The sequence below is a fragment of the Oryzias melastigma genome, linkage group LG17 (assembly GCF_002922805.2).
Source record: "Oryzias melastigma strain HK-1 linkage group LG17, ASM292280v2, whole genome shotgun sequence".
Taxonomy (NCBI): domain Eukaryota; kingdom Metazoa; phylum Chordata; class Actinopteri; order Beloniformes; family Adrianichthyidae; genus Oryzias; species Oryzias melastigma.
In genome coordinates, this window is record NC_050528.1 from 10,302,914 (window position 1) to 10,319,638 (window position 16,725).

At 37.7% G+C, this 16,725-nt stretch overlaps 1 long non-coding RNA gene across 2 annotated transcripts in view; it reads left to right on the forward strand.

Moving 5' to 3' along the window:
• The first annotated feature begins 2,029 nt into the window (after nt 1-2,029).
• LOC118599965 overlaps nt 2,030-16,725 on the forward strand; it is a 32,723-nt gene continuing 18,027 nt past the window's right edge. Inside the window, exons 1-2 of one of the 2 annotated variants that reach the window (XR_004949521.1) lie at nt 2,030-2,185; nt 16,481-16,598. This is a non-coding gene — a long non-coding RNA (uncharacterized LOC118599965). Of the gene's footprint in view, nt 2,186-16,480 lie in introns of both variants that reach the window. The other variant, XR_004949520.1, reaches the window with a different exon arrangement.

The window sequence follows — 16,725 nt, forward strand, 5'->3', positions numbered from 1 at the left end:
TGGTGATGCAGTGGTTAGCACTCTCATCTCATAGTGAAAAGGCCCTGGTTCAAATACCAACTGTGACCTTTCTGAGTGGAATTTGCATGTTCTCCATGTGCATGGGTCTTTTCCAGGCCTTCCAGCTTCTTCCTACAGTCTTAAAACATGCATCATAGGTTAACTGGTGTCTCCAAATTGCCTCTAGGTGTACATGTGAGTGTGTAGCCCTGCAACAGTTCAGGGTGTACCCCACCTTTGACCTGTAGTGGTTGGGTTGGCTCCAGCAACACCCAAAAAGGAATTCAGCAGGTTATGACAATGGAGTTTAGGGTAGTTCTTTATGTAATTTGCAACATCCATTGAAGCCTTTCTTTTATTTTATATATATATATATATATATATATATATATATTTCTTTGGACAGTTGTCTGACTCGTCACGTTTTCTACGCCATATTTTTGTCTCCCTGAAAAACTGCTTCACAATTCCTATAATAGAGTGGTTGGAAACAGTAAAATCTAACATTTTCAGAGTGGTTTGTGAAAATTTGAATAAGATTAGATTAAAAATGGTTTATTTTAAGCAATCAAGAAAAAAATAATTTAATACAATCAGTCAACAGAAGTTTACATTCATAAAGACACTTAAGATCAGATTTTTACATCTTTCCAACACAAATTCAGGTTATTAAGAATCTTCAAGTAACAATAAATTATTATTATTTAAGTAAGTTTAACACAATTTCAGACTTTGTCAATGCATATGCAGATCTATTATCAAAATTCTGAAAAAATGTGTAGATTATTTTCCATTAGAAAAAAAATCACTAATATAAATCAAGTTTCAAACATCAACAAATATATATATTTGTTTCCAAAGTTTTTAAGAAAGATCCAAATAAATCAAGAGACGCAAATAAAAATATGTATGAATCATTTTCATAAGAAAAGTCATTAAAGATTTTTTTTTTAAATATATATTTCTTAGTTTGAACCTGTGTCCTTTCTGGAGAGAACCAACATCTGTTTTTTTTTCTTGCTGTCGGAGGCTCCTATTCGGAAACACTTTTATGACTCTTTACAGATTGATGGGCAGCAAGTGTTACTGCTCAAAGACAACCACTTTAGCTGCTTCCCCTTTCCTTGTGCAAACATACGTGAATGAACAACAAACAGACAAAACGTGCATTCGTACAGATCTGCACATGTGCTGCTGAGAATCACCTGTCACTAAATTCCTCACTTATGTCCCACAACTGCATTATTTTCCAATATCATTACTGTAAGTGAAATCCTCCATTATTCTTGTGTGGAATGAAATTCAAATCTACCATGACCAGGTGGCATGTTTTTCCAGTGGTCCCTCGTAACGTTTCTACCTGTTTAATAAATTGGCAAAAAACATAGAACAGAGAATGATTTATTTTTGGTTAGTGAAGGTATAATGTTGTAAAATGAGCTACCTTGTGACACATTAACAGTAATAAAACACTGGAAAGCCAGAATTGTTAAATCCCATTTAAAGATTCTTTTTTTTTTTTCAAAACTACAGACTGAAGAGAAGGACAATGCCACATATTGTTGATTTTCTTACAAAAGCTTTCTTCAGAACAGCAAGTATAAAACAAAACAAATCATATGGAATTTCCTAAATGCCCTAATCTCAGTTATTTTGTTCAAAATCTGTCACCTTTACAATAAATATATCACTTTACACAAGAATAACTTCCTCAAAAACAAGTTTATGAAAAATACTAGTACATTTTTGACAAAACGTGAAGTGAAAGTAATCCTTTTTTCAGAATATCTTAATGAAAATGTTTATTTTTGGTGTTAAAGACCTTAATCACAGATTTGGGAAAGCGAACAAATCATGCGTTTTATTAGCTCTTTTCATTTTAAAACTAAAGTACTAGTCACTCATACTACTACTTTTTTTTAAAAAAATGTTACAAATATAAAACAAAACATGTCACTGGTGGACATTGCTAATCTTTAAATAAACTATCTAGTTTAGTTTTTCCATAAATGCACAGGTGTAAGTAATTAATTAATTGGTTTGGGCAGATTTGGTGTTCTGTCCAAACTTGCCTGAAGTTCCAGCTCAGATCTTGTGATAAGAAACTAGTAAAGATGGTTGACATCACTGCTAAAGCTTGTAAAGTATGTTGTTTTATCAGCTGAAGAAAGGAATGCATTAACAGGTATGTTGTCTTATCTGCTGTTACCTTGAGATTTCACAAACCAAACATTCTTACAATTACTTCATGTTATTTAGGGGTTTTAAAAAAAAGTCAAGTGAAACAATTAAAATATTCTTCAGTGTAAAGTTACTAGTTTTATGTGAAGGAGGATGTTACGTGAGGCAGTGTGAGAACATTGAATGTTTATGTATGATTAAACATTCACAGATGAGCTTAACATTGAGTTTAGAAAAGGACAAAGTACATCTAAACAAAGCAGATTGTAAGTGTTCTCTGTGTGCGTATGAACTACAAAGCACCGCAAGGCAAATACACTCAGGTTTGTACATCTACCCTTGACGAGCCACAAAACAGAACGTTGTTTTCAGTCAGGAGGATTGGAAAAAGGTTCAACTCTACACACTGTTTAAAGATCCTTTAAAAGGTTAGAGATAAATGCAGTTTAATAATGTTTTTGAAAGTGTACATTTGTTAGCAAATGTATGTAGCACTTATGTTTGGAAAAATAACAATTTTGATCTGTTTTGAAAGATTTCTTTTAATTATGATTTTGACGTTTTTAGCCTAAATTAAAAAAAAAAACCTTTTAATTTGAAGAACATAGCTGGTTCAGCGTGGCAGGAGTTCATCAGAAATTTGCCTCTGAGTTGTGGGCGGGACCACTGGCAGGCCGATATCCCATCATCCTCTTTGTTTACTCTCTCTTGCTAGCATTTTAAGTGAGAGAAGAAGTGGATTTCTCAGCGTGAGTGTACTCTGAAGCATAGCAGGTTACATTTAAATGTGAGTAATGACTTTTTATTTTAACATTACTTTTTTTTAAGTTATAAAAACAACGTTGTAGGCCTATTTTAGAGCGCTAGCATCACCATGCTAACGTAGCTGACCGGCGACTATTGATGACGTCATTGAGTTGGAGTGGTATTCGAATTTGACAACACTGACCCAATCTGAATTCCTATCTTCTACCTAACCCTACACTTAGCCCTCCAAATAGAAAGTTACAATAGTGTCTCCAGATTCGGACGTCACTTCCAGTCGATGATTTCACCAATAGTCGACGGTCATCTACGCTAGCGCAAAGCTTCCGCTGCTCAAATACACATAAAAACAGCAGTTTAACAACATTACAAAGGTCATGCTGCAACAAAAAGTCATAACTTACATTTAAATGTAAACCTGTCCTTCAGAACGTCCCCACATGAAGAAAAGCGCTTCTCCTCACAGCGCGACCCGGTTTACCCTCGCGACAGAGGGCTCTGTGTCCCTCCGCTTAGAGCAACCTGTGGCTCCAGAGCCACATGTGGCTCTTTCATCTCTCCACGGTGGCTCTCTGGCTGAAGAAAAATTAAATAGTCATTTAAAAAATAAAATTAGAGATTAGCTTTTTTTTTTTTTTTTAGCAACATGCTAACGTTTTTGGCTAATTTGTTATCTACTAGGGTTTTTTAGGTTAATTTAGAGCTTAGCTTCTATTTTAGCAACAAACATTTTTGACTAATTTAGTTTACTGAGGAATTTTAGGCTATTTAGGAGTTCAGCTAGTAATTGAGCAACGAGCTAGCTTTTTTTATTTTGGCTAAATTGACCTCTTATTAAATTTGTGATGCTAATTTGGAATTTAGCTGATATTTTTGCAATATACTAACATATTTGGGTAATTGTAATCTACTGGAGTTTTTAGGCTAACTGAGGAAGTTTAGGCTAATTAGGAGTTCAGCTAATAATTAATCAACAATCAATCGCTAATTTGGCCTCTACTAAAGGTAAAAACGTTAACAAAACTCCCTTTTTGAGAAACGATAAATTGTTTTTATATTTTTGCTTTTGTTCGTGCCAAAAAACAGATATAATTCATATTTATTAAAAACAAAAAGAAGGTCCTAAATGCAAATCCAAATTTCTTAAAGTCTAAAGTAAAACTATAGGGCTCCTTCTAGGTTTTACTCAGTAGAAAACTAGCCCAAATGGCTCTTTTACTGTTAAAGGTTGCTGACCCCTGGCCTAGAGGGTGGGATCTTAAAAATATACATTATATAAATATGTATTTCGGACACCATTTCCACTACAAATGGAGGGATAGGGAAAGAAAAGAATTCGGATTTGGTCTATATGTCAGAATTGCTTCCCTATTCACTATATAGTGTGTTCATCATTTTGCAGCGCTGTCTGAATCTACATTCTAAAATCGAGTGCATTAATACTTTCCCAGGAGTCTTTGCGAAAAACTAACATGCATCGATGCTCATTACATTAGCAAATATAGACCGCAATGCATTGCAGTTTAATAATTTTTGCGAAAAAAATTGTAATTGTAAAATGTAATTTTTAATAAACCATCAACATTTTCATCATCAGAACACAGTGGAGTCACAAATAAACACCGTTAAATGTTCCTATTTATTGAATTTTAACTTCGTGAAATCAATTATATTATAGGAAAATGAAAGTAGGGTGGGGGAGGAATTCTGATTCTGCCGTATATTGATCCATCAGATACATCAGAATGGAGCAGAGCAGTAAGACTTTGGCTCACCTATTTCACTTGGTGTGTCACAAAAAATGACTTTTTTAAACTGCATTTTTTTATCTGCTCCTGATTCATTCCGATTTAAAAAAAAAAAAAAAGTAGTCAGTAGTGCAGTTTTAATTTTAAATAGATCTCCTCCATCATGAGGAAGATGCTACAAGAACCTGTTAAAAAACTAATTTCATTGAAGTGGGTTTTTCATAGTATAACAGCAGCAGTTTTAGACAGATTTTTGCCTCTAATAAGGTCATTTTTAAAGGAAAAATGGGTCAAACATTTTATATCCAATAGAACAGAAGTTCCACAAAATGAACTGTTTTTAAAGAAACTGGCACAGATTTACAGCTACTATGAAACCAAATGCTTCATTTTTCAGAAGTTCAAGAAATCTTTACTTGAACTTTTGATTTGATCTCACTAAGCAGACAAAAGTATTTCTAAAAACTTTGTGAGCAACAGTAATCCTCTGACTCTTTGAGAAATCAGAGAAAGGATTTGTGGCCTCCAAGCTCTTCATTTGACAACATGAAAAATAAACCTGGAACAAACCGTGCTGAGAGTTCAGCGGTTTTGTTCCTCATGGCTGAGAATTCGGTGTTCTCTTAAGATACGGGTAGTGACGAAAGCAAATATCAGAAACTTGATAGGTATGTATCAAGATGACACAAAAACAGCAAGTCACAGAGTTCAGACTGGATTTTAAAAAGCTGTTCTGGGTTCCTGGAAAACCGAAATAGAATAGAATAGAAATACTTTATTCATCCCAGGTTGGGAAATTAGGCTGTTGCAGCATCAGGCATATACAGACAAAAAAGCAGTATTTACAAAAAATAAGGAAAAAATAATATACAATAAAAACAAGAGCAAATTGTGCAAATTGTACATGTGCAGAAAATAATAAAGGGAGTGTGCAAATTTAGGCAGTAGTGAGAGGGTCATGTAAAAAGTCCGTTTGTGGGTTATCTGTTACAGAGCGATGATGAGTTATACAGTCTTATTGCATGTGGCAGAAATGATTTCTTGTAGCGGTCCCTGGAACAGCGGAGTTGTCTGAGTCTTTTGGAGAAGGCGCTCTGTTGTTTGTCCAAAACTGGGTGGAGAGGATGGTCTGGGTTATCCATGATGGATAACAGCTTGTTGAGGGTCCTCCTCTCCACCACAGCTTCAAAGGTGTCCTGCTTGCAGCCGATGATGGAGCCAGCCTTCCTTATAAGTTTGTTCAGCCTGTTGGTGTCCCCTGCAGTGATGCTGCCCCCCCAGCAGACCACAGAGAAGAACAGGGTGCTGGCTACCACAGACTGGTAGAAGATTTCCAGCATTTTGCTGCACACATTGAAGGACCTCAGCTTCCTTAGGAAATAAAGTCTGCTGCAGGTCTTCTTGTAGACAGCCGTGCTGTTGGTCCTCCAGCTCAGCTTGCTGTCGATGGTCACACCCAGGTACTTGTACTCCTCCACTGTCTTAACGTCCTCACCCAGGATGCTAAGGGGCTGCGCTGCAGTACTCTTCTTTCTGAAGTCGATGACCATCTCTCTGGTTTTATCGACATTCAGCAGCAGCTGATTTTCTCCAGACCACTCCACAAATCTGTCCACCAGCCCCCTGTACTCTTCCTCCTCCCGTCCTCCGCTTATACACCCAACAACTGCAGAGTCATCAGAAAACTTCTGTAAGTGGCATGACTCTGAGTTGTACTGAAAATCAGCGGTGTACAAGGTGAACAGGAAAGGAGAGAGCACAGTGCCCTGTGGGGCTCCCACACCACTCATCACCACATCAGACAGGACACTGCCCAGCCGGACAAACTGTGGCCTGTCTGTCAGGTAATCAGTGATCCAGGAGACAGTGGACCCACCAGCACCCATCAGCCGCAGCTTCTCACTCAGTAATGGAGGCTGAATGGTGTTGAAGGCACTAGAGAAATCAAAGAATGTGATTCTCACCATGCCTCCACCACCATCCAGGTGTGAGTGAGCTCGCTGCAGCAGATAGATGACAGCGTCATCCACCCCCATACGAGGCTGGTAGGCAAACTGCAGAGGGTCCAGAGAAGATCTCACCTGCGGCCTCAGGTGGGCCAGCACCAGCCTTTCCAGCACCTTCATGATATGCGATGTGAGGGCTACTGGACGGTAGTCACTGATACCAGATGGAGATGACTTCTTGGGCACAGGAACGAGGCAGGAGGTCTTCCAGAGGAGGGGCACCCTCTCCTGGCTGAGGCTCAGGTTGAAGAGATGCTGGAGGACTGCAGACAGCTGACTGGAACAGGTCTTCAGAGTCCTGGGGCTGATTCCATCAGGGCCTGCAGCTTTGTGTTGTCTAAGCTTCTCCAGCTGACTCCTCACCTGGCTGGTCGTCACCTTCAGGCCGGGGGGAAGGGGTGTAGTGCTGGGTGTGTCCAGTGGGGGAGGGGTGGTGAGATGTATCTGTGATGTCTCGGTAAGTGGGCTCATCATCAGCAGCGGGGGAGGAGGGGAGAGTAGAGGAGGCATTGGAGGCAGGGAAGGCATTGGAGGCAGGGAAAAACACGTAATAAAGCAGCAAATCTATGTGGCAATTTTTCCAAATATGGTTGCATAACTTGATCCTAATTCTTCAAATTTACTACGTTTACTCACAAAGTTCAGAGCATAAACATTGAAAACAGTAATAAAAAAAATCCTTCTTGTGTTGAAAATAGTTTTTATGGATTATAAAATTGGATTTTCTCTGAAGTAATAGAATAGACAGGTTTATGGATGAGCAAATTGCCTGAGGCTACAGCAGCTGCTATAAAAGGATGTTGCTGATTTAAATGCAGCATAGAGAAGTTCATCTGAAATCAGACATTTACACCCTCCAATGGAGTCTTTCTTATCTTCACTCTTCAAACCTGAAATGTGTCTTTTTTTTGTTGTTTTAATGGGATTTCTGGGTTCTTGTAAATGAGTACACAAACATACTTTACCAGTAAGCTCTTTACAGCTATTTCAGCATTAGATCATTTCCTCAGCAGATTACTCTGCACTTACTGTGCTGCACCGCTCTGGCGCTTTGCCAGACTTACCTCAGCAATGTGACTGCTTTCTCACTCTGCTGCTTTGGCAAAGTCATCACCTTCTTCTCCTGGTTTAAATCGGTTAAACCACTTTATCAAAGAAATTCAACAAATTTTGTTGTTAAAACCTGCCTGGTGGACCGGAATTTACAACACGGATGAGGGTAAACACTGCGGAAAAATTGGGTTTTTCCTCGTCTTGGGAGGTCACTCTGTCATTGTGAGGAATTCTGGAATGTGGTGGGCAGAAAATGTGACTTTGATTTAGGCAAATTGCTCTCAGGGTTGATTTTTCTTTTTATTATTTTTTTTTTTAATTTTAGGTTTGGAAAAGAGATGGAACATCTTCAGTGTCTGCCATTTTTAATACAACTTTTATCATGACAATTAGAAAAATATTGCAAAAATTGTTCATATTTCGCCTAAGAATTTGGGGGTGAACCAATTTTCCTATGAACCTCACACAGGATTAGATTTAGAATAAATCCACAAGGAAAATAATTTCTGCAAAAAACAAATAAGTGCAAGTATAGAAAAAAAAAAGTTAGTACAATATTAAAAATTGAATTATTTCATTTCAAGCAATCAAACCAGAAAATACTAAAGATAAACGAAATGTGTGTATATATATCCTTACATAGATATATTAATGATTAATTGTGACTTGATTGGAAAAGTAAAAAAATAATAAACAAATAAAAGAAGATGCGTATCATATAAACTCATTGGCCACTTTATTGCTGTTTACTGCAAAATTCGAATCGGCCAATCACAAGGCAGCAACTCAATCCATTTAGCCATGGTTCAATATGTTCTGCTGCAGTTCAAACTGAGCATCAGAATGAGGAATCAATGGGTTTGGATTGTAGGGTCAGAATTTGGCATCAAAAGCTTTGTTTCCGGTAAGGGAGGAGTAGTACAGGATAATTCTGCCAAGCGTTTTTTATTTTATTTTTCTTTGGGTCGGAAGTGTTTAATGGGTCCATTTCACAATGGAAACACTCAAAATACAAGATAAAACCGTACCGTACCATACTGCTTAGTGGAAACGAGGCTAAAATCATTAAAGCTTGGATCCATCCTGCCTTGTATCAATGGTTCAGGCTGGCGGAAGTGGTATAATGGTGTGGTGGATATTCTCTTGGCACGCCACAGCCTGAGTATTGTTGATGACCACGTCCATACCTTTATGACCACATTGTACCTTCTTCTGATGCTACTTCAGGCGTCACGTCATGAAGCTGGAATCATCTCAGACTGGTTTCTTGAACATCACAGTGAGTTCACTTTACTCAAATAACCTCCACACTCACCAGATCTCAACACAATATATGACCTTTGGGATGTGCTGGAACAGGAGATTTGGATCATGGATGTGCAGCTAGTGATGCTATCATATCAATGTGGACCAAACTCTCAGAGGAATGTTTCCAGTAGCTTGTTGAATCTCTGCTCCAAGGATTAAAGCAGTTCTGAAGGCAAAAGAAGTCCAAGCAAATATTAGCAGTGCAGCTATAAAATAGTCAATTAGTGTTTATTATACATCCACAAACACAAGTTAATGATGTCGTTATAATTACTCTTAGTCATTAGTAGACATATTTGTACTTATACAAACACTGAAGCCATTAAATGTGAAGTTTGTCAAAAGGAGTTACATTTTTTTTTGCTTGGACAAGAATAGGAGGAAGAGAATTTATGATCCCACCTCTATTATACTTATATTATTTCTTTAAAGGGAGTGGGAGTATAATATTTAAACAAAGTATGATCTGTTTATGGTGTTACCGTGCCATGTTTGCTGATAAGAGTAAAACAGTGCAGAATGATCTATGAAGGCATTAATTAAAAAAAAAAAAATTAAACAACATCGAGACCCCTTTTTCTGTATAAAAATTCACATTATTCAAAGGCATTGCAGCTTAAAGATTTTTTTGCTTGTTTTTCGGTCTGCACTACAAACTATTCGATGATTGGAAAGATTTATAACCTTGTTTTTAGACATTCAAAATATTTTACTAGGTTTAATGTGAGTTTAACTTATTTTTCTTCAACATTTTCACAAGCTACTCTTGAAATCAATAAAGTTGAGATTTTTTTAAAGAGCTAGAATCCTGAAATTATTGGTTAAAATCACTCAAAATCCTTTGATTTATGACTCAAAGTAACTTAAATTGATCTGTAATTGTTTCTATTCATCTTTAAGGATGCTATTTTAAAGGTCTACAAGTTAGTGGGGTTAATTTTTATTATTTTGGAAACAAAAAAACTTGATTTATGTTCCAAGAACAAGGGCTAGTTTTAGATTTTGTGAGGATTTATAAAGAGTAACTAGTTTTTTTTGTCACTTAGGTACATTATAACTCAAAAAATGTGAACCATTTTTCAAAAAATACCTATAATTGTACTGTATAGCATTACATTTTTAAGTAATTCTGCCTTTTTTTGCATACTTGTCCCTTTTTTTGTCTGTGTGGAACTTCTAGAGTTTGATATTTTATTATAAAGCTTCTTGTCAAGTAAAAATCGTTGCATGGATAGAGTATTTTACTTATTTCTTGTGATTTCCTTCCTAAATTTTAGTTATTTTCCCATCTCATTTTGTGTGAGCTGTTTTTATCCTCAGCAGTGACATTAGCAGTAGGTAAACTGTATATGACATTTATGATATGTTTAGTTTTGACTAAACATCGTCTGGTGTGTCTTTAAAAACAAACCAGACTGTTGGGGGGGGTTAAGTAATGATGTTCCCCATGAGAGCTGTGCACCCCCCCACCTCCCACCCACACAATATGGGAGATCGACTGCCTCAATCCTTAAACTCTTTGAAGGAGGAAATGTGAGGCAAGGGGAAGTGGGTGGCTATGATGTCCGTTCCCTTCCTCTGTAACTGTTTTACTGACCCTTGACCGCATCGTTTTGTCTGTCTGTGATGTGTGTATGCGTTTTGGCAGCGGTTTCACCCTCCGTGAAGGATCTTTCATTTCCCAGTGTCATGCTCTTGCCTGTTAAGATTACAAAGTGCGTGCGCGTCACACACCAGTCCAACAGGAAATGTATGTTTCCTCTTACAAGCCTCCTTCTGTTCTTCATTAAAAATAAAAGAAAAATCCCGTTCTCTCTTTTATAGCCAGACAGAAATTTACTTTACACTTTCTAATAATTCAGTTTGGTCTTTAGAAAAATAACTGTCATAAAGATTGTTTATTTAAAAAAAATAAAATTAAACCATTTTATGGAGTTTGTGGGTTCAACAAACCAAATCATAATTAAAAAGTCTGTAAAAATATATATTTTATAGGAGTGTGGTACCACCCCTTGTGTGTTCTTTTGTTCTTCAACTTGGCTCAATATTAATCCTGATCATCAGCCACAACGCGGCCCGCTGTGATGACAGAACATGAAACAGCGCTAGCAGCAAATCCCAAGCTGTAGGAAGTCAAACATCTGGAGACAGATGAGAGCAGAGGAAGAATTCAGCCAGACGGCTGCGGGACAATTTACTTAATTAGTAACTCCTGTTTTCTCAGGAGTGTGTGGGCCATTGTAATGCTCTTTCCTCATGAATTCCAGCCGAGGCCCTCGTGAGTGTGTCTAGGCGAGCTTTTGCATCAGTGGGGCTGCTTAGCCAGAACCTATTTCCTCTCAGGAACTGGCATTTCTGGAACTTTTTCATTAGGTATTTCCTTTCCCATGGTTTTGGGCTCGGACTAAATCAATTATTTAGTTTTAGACTTTCATATCCCACATGGATCTTTTACTTTAATTGCTTGTTGACACAGTTACTTAAATGTTAAACTATGTTTTCCTCATTTTAAATTCCACTTTTTTTTATTCTAATAAATCCTAAACAGGGCTTCTTGCAGACACACAGTGGTGATGTAAGTTGTTAAAATCAATTTTACAAAAAAATACATGTACAGAACATAGCAAGGTCGGACATTTGATGGATTTGTCCTTCATCACAGGGAAACTTCAGTTCATTGGATCCTAGCAGCAAAATAAAATGTTTCAACAAGATATTCAGCTATGTAGAGAATAAAATGGTTTATTATATAAAGCCTTCTTTCATCACACTTACTAATGAAAGGTTCTTTAAAATAGCTAAAACAACACTTTTATCAAGTTTTTCAGGAGGCACATTTATTGTTAGTTATTTTGTCTAAAAGTCCAGCCTTTGAATGAAAATGAGTCAAGGCCGAATCTGAATAATCCTGCTAATAAGTTTGCTCTCTGTTTGAGCTAACGTTAGCTTAGCTTACTAAAACAACAATCCCTCTTCAGGGTTAACATACTCAGTCACAACGCACTTCCTCCTCTGGTGCTGATGCATCGCCGTGGTGCTGATATGGAACACAAATTCTGCCTTGCAGATATTGCATTTAGTCTCTTATTCAATTTTTTTCAATGTTTCCCACTTTGGCGAATTGTGATGGTACCTAAGTCTTTCTAGAACTTCCTGTTGCATCACTACTGACCCGGATATGCACTACTGTATTAGAAAGCGTGCCCCGTAGTTTTGAGATTTAAAACAAACAAACAAACAAAATGACTAATCGACGATTAAATTAATCTTGGACTATATTTTAATAGAAGGCATAGTCGCAACTAATCAAGGCAGCCCTACTGTGTATTACAAGCTGCCCTCACCAAAAATAAGTATACTCAAGTTCATTTTAAGTATACTTTTTAAAACTAAAATTAAGATGGTATACTTTTTAGGTACTTATCACAGCTCAACTTTACAAGTTCATAAGTATTACACTTAGAAATATACCGCCAGTCTAAATGTATTTTGCCTATGTTTATCAATGTCCTTAACCCTTCCGCTCTCTTTGGGATATGACTCCACCCACATATTGATATTTGATTCCTTCCATGACAAATGTGGACAAAGGTAGACAGGATTTTATGTCTGCCATGGACATTAGTGAAACTCAAAAATCAATGATAAAGAAAAGTTCAACGTACTGTGTTGTGGGGTCCAGATGACCCCACTTTTAATGTAAACAAGCCAAGGAGAGCGGAAGGGTTAAACATGTTTTACACGGCATTAAAAGTGGCATAGATGTACTCTTAAAATATTTCCAGTTTATCAAAAATATGTTTTAATACACTAATCAGTTAGTTTACTTGTAAACTAAAAGCAAACAATAAAATCTACATTAGATACACTTTAAAGTGTACTTTCATTAAACTTAAGAGTAAATTTAAAGTGTATTGCCAGTAAACTAATATTATTACTTTAAGTATGTTTCTAAATATACTTCTTTATACACTAAAAGTGGACCAATTTAGTCCCAAGAAGTTGTTCGTAAACTGTCAGCATATGTTTTACATGTGCCTGGTATACTTCAGGAAATATACTTTTCTATACTTAAGAATACTTTAAAACATATACTTGAAGTATACTTGTTTTTGGCAAGTGTGATCATCCCGGCGGACCCAGGACTTCATTTAATTTAGCATCCCCTTGACTTATTTTCGAATAAGTCAAGGGGCTAAGATCTATTTTTTTTCTTGACAAATTTTGTACACTTCACTAAATGCTGTCATTTGGAAGACTCCAAACAACTGATGGGATGTAGCATCTTTTTGAAACGGCAAACTGGGGGGCTTCCAGGATGACGTCACACTGAGACGACCAAGCTTTCCTACATTTATTACTAAAGTATATTTAAAGTATATTTCCCACGGAACTGCTGGTGTACTTAACCATATCAACTAAAGATAACTAATCGGAGGGAACAGGAGAAAAGAAGCTCATGGTCAAGCTAACATCTAAGCTAACGCTACAGCTAAAGAAAGAGGCTAACCAAGCTAGCACAAACGTTCCAGTGGATTTTACCGCACTGACAATGGATATAAAAATGACGGTCGCAGCTTTGGCTGAAGAAAAACAACAAACTGTGTTATTCACTATAAACTTAAGAGCTCTTTCTAATTTGTTTTTCTAAATTATGTAAATTTAAGATAGCCTTCAACTAAAACGCTGCACTCTGTTTTAACTTTTTTAAAGATGACAATAAGTTTCTGAAGGGAGCCAACAATCTCCTACTTCGGATCACATAGCGGTCCAGATGGCTTTGACCAGAAACCAACTCAGAACTGTGACAGTCTCTCCCAGATCTGAGCATGACTGAATGGTTGTACTCGCTGTAGACACTTTTTAACAGTCGGTGCGCTCATAATAACACGTGGAACCACAACGGCAAACTATTTATAGATTTGAAAAGTCAGGGGGTCTACAGTGCATGGGCTGAACGGTGTGGAAAGATTGCAATGAGTAACTAGCATCCTGTGGTGTAAACACACGCAAAAAAAAAAGATTCACACTTCTTCCTGTTTTTTATGTGCAGATGAAGCCAGATGCGGCGCCCACGCAACAACAAACCTTTGAGGGTGAGGAAAATAAAAACAGATCTGTGGTGAAGTGAGAACATTTTTTCCTTTGCTAAAGCAGATCAAAGGTGGTTAGTTGCAGATTATTTCGGTTGCAAAAGCAACATTTTGCAGGTGTGGCTTTTCATCATTGAGACTAAGAGGAGCATTCGACACTTTCACTGTTACATTGGAGATAGTATCACAAAGCACGTTGCAATTAATCAACAGATTCTTCCTACTTACTCTTAATGTACGCACTGTGGTAGTGCACTGTTCACTGCTGGTGTACCAACATGAGGTGACTGAGCGAGATGTAAATAAAAACTGTCTATGTTTTCTATGCAAATGTCTACCAGGAAGCATGAGTTCATTTTGCGTCAATGACATGTATACGTGGAAGATTTTTAGAGAACACTGGTTTACATTTCTTTAGTTGAAATATGAGTATGTTTGTAAATGCCAAAAGAAAAAAAAACCTGTCAAACTTTGAAAAAGTTCTGCTTTGGAAACTGTCAGACTTTTGCAGTGGCCATCAAGTCAACCAGATGACAGTTACGTCTCAATAATGGCAGTAAATTATTAATACATATACAAGGGTGCAATTGAATCGACAAAAAAATTATCGTTTTGTTGTCCTCTACTGCAGTATTTTGGTTGGTGGGGCTTAAGTCTTTGTGTGGAAACTCGGGCTTCTTCCAACTATTACAGGAGGAGACAGAGATATTCCCAAGAAAAATATTGTCTCTCCAGCTTGTCATGGATCAACGTGTTTGTTGGACATACCTGTAAAGCTGCGCTCACACCAAAAGCGATGCGTGCATCAAATTCACACCTCTGAATTCGCTGCTCAGAGCCTGTCTAAAAATGTGTTCCTTAAACTTGACTCCGGCTGCGTGTGGGAGGCGCTACCGGCTAATGTTTTTAGCCTGATCACTACATGGAGTTGTGTCTGTGTGTGGAAGACGCGGATGATGTTGAGAGATCAGGTTTATTTATTCTGCAGAAACTTTGGTAATCCTGTCTCCATGTTTGGGTTTGTGAGATCATTCAGTGATTCTCCTGGTGCTGGGAGCTTCACTTCTGCTCTGAGAGCTGTATCTGAGTAACAGCAGCTTCTGGGGTATTTCTGTTTGTCTGTGACCCAGTTTGAAGGCTCACTATCCTGCATTAACTTGAGAGGGGAAAAATAAAAACATGATTAAATTAGGGGAGCTTTTTTTATTATTGTCTCCATTGGAAAAATTGAGAAATATCACAAATTTCAGGAGGCAGCTCTTTGTGTTCTGGCGTTGCGAGCGAGCCATGGTGTATCCCGCCATTGTCCAACAGCAACTGGGATAGGCTCCAGCAACCCTGCGTCCAGAACTGGATGGAAATTCAGAACAAAAATGCTTCCATGATTGGATTAGTATTCTACCCACTGATCAAGACTCTAAAAATGTCATGTGCCCAAAGATGAGTTCCTGAATTCAAGCGGCACCGCTCAAATTGTGCTGCTGCCAGACCACCATCACTCAAATCTCACCGCAGAACCTCAGATCATGTCTATCCTACTGGCTAAACATTGAAACTGTCCAATAATAATTGATAATGTAAGTAACACGACGTATAGGTACAGTTCAAATTTTGTTCAGGCCACCAGCCTAAACAGATTTGCCCATTTCCACCCTTAAGGGTAGTTGTGAAATTATGCGTTACTATGTAGTTGAGGATTAAAACATAGATCGACACTAAGAATTTTGTTCTCAGGCTCAACCGTCTCTTCTCCAGAACAAATTGGTCCAAGGTCTCCGTTATTGCAGATCAATTTGTTGTCATCCTCAACAGAAGACCCACTTCAACCCCTCCACATGGAAAAGTCATTCTCTTTTCACCTGGAGGGGGCATTCCACCTATGAGAACCATGGCTTTATACTTGGAAGTGCTAAATCTCATCCCAGCTGCTTCACACTTAGCTGGAAGCCCGCTCTGGAACTGGAGGTTATGGCTTAAAGGGACAAAGACAGGGTTTAAGACTTCTTAATCCATTGTGTAATTAAAAAATAATAATAGCGTCATAAAATCCAAAATAACTACCACATACAAACACAAAGAAAGCCAAAATAGAACATTAGAGGAAAGTTTCCAGCATGTGTATCCCTGTAGGCCGAACACAGTTCACCTCATGGTAACATGGAGTTTAAAAATCAGGAACATTAGTCTTCCTGTGGTTTATTTTTCTTTGTCAGTGTACAAAAAGAGATGATAGTCTTCATTCTTTTGGCAGCAGTTTGTCCACACCAGTGAGTTATGTGGTGACAGCTTGTGTGGGAGACTGTTAATCCATTAATGTCTTTGGTAGAAAAAGTCTGCTGACTAGACAGAACCACGCAGCACTCTGTAACAGATGGTCAGAAGACAGCGATGCAGAGGATGCATCCAGGCTCCAGAGCAGGTTTTTTTGGAACGGATTTCACAGGGTAAGTGCTGGAAAAGGATGAGTCCAAAACACTATTATGAAGAGATCTAGCACGGTAATAATTCTGATGCACAAGAAGGATTTTGCTCCCCATAAATTTCTGATGCTTTAAGAGTAAAATGCAAAAA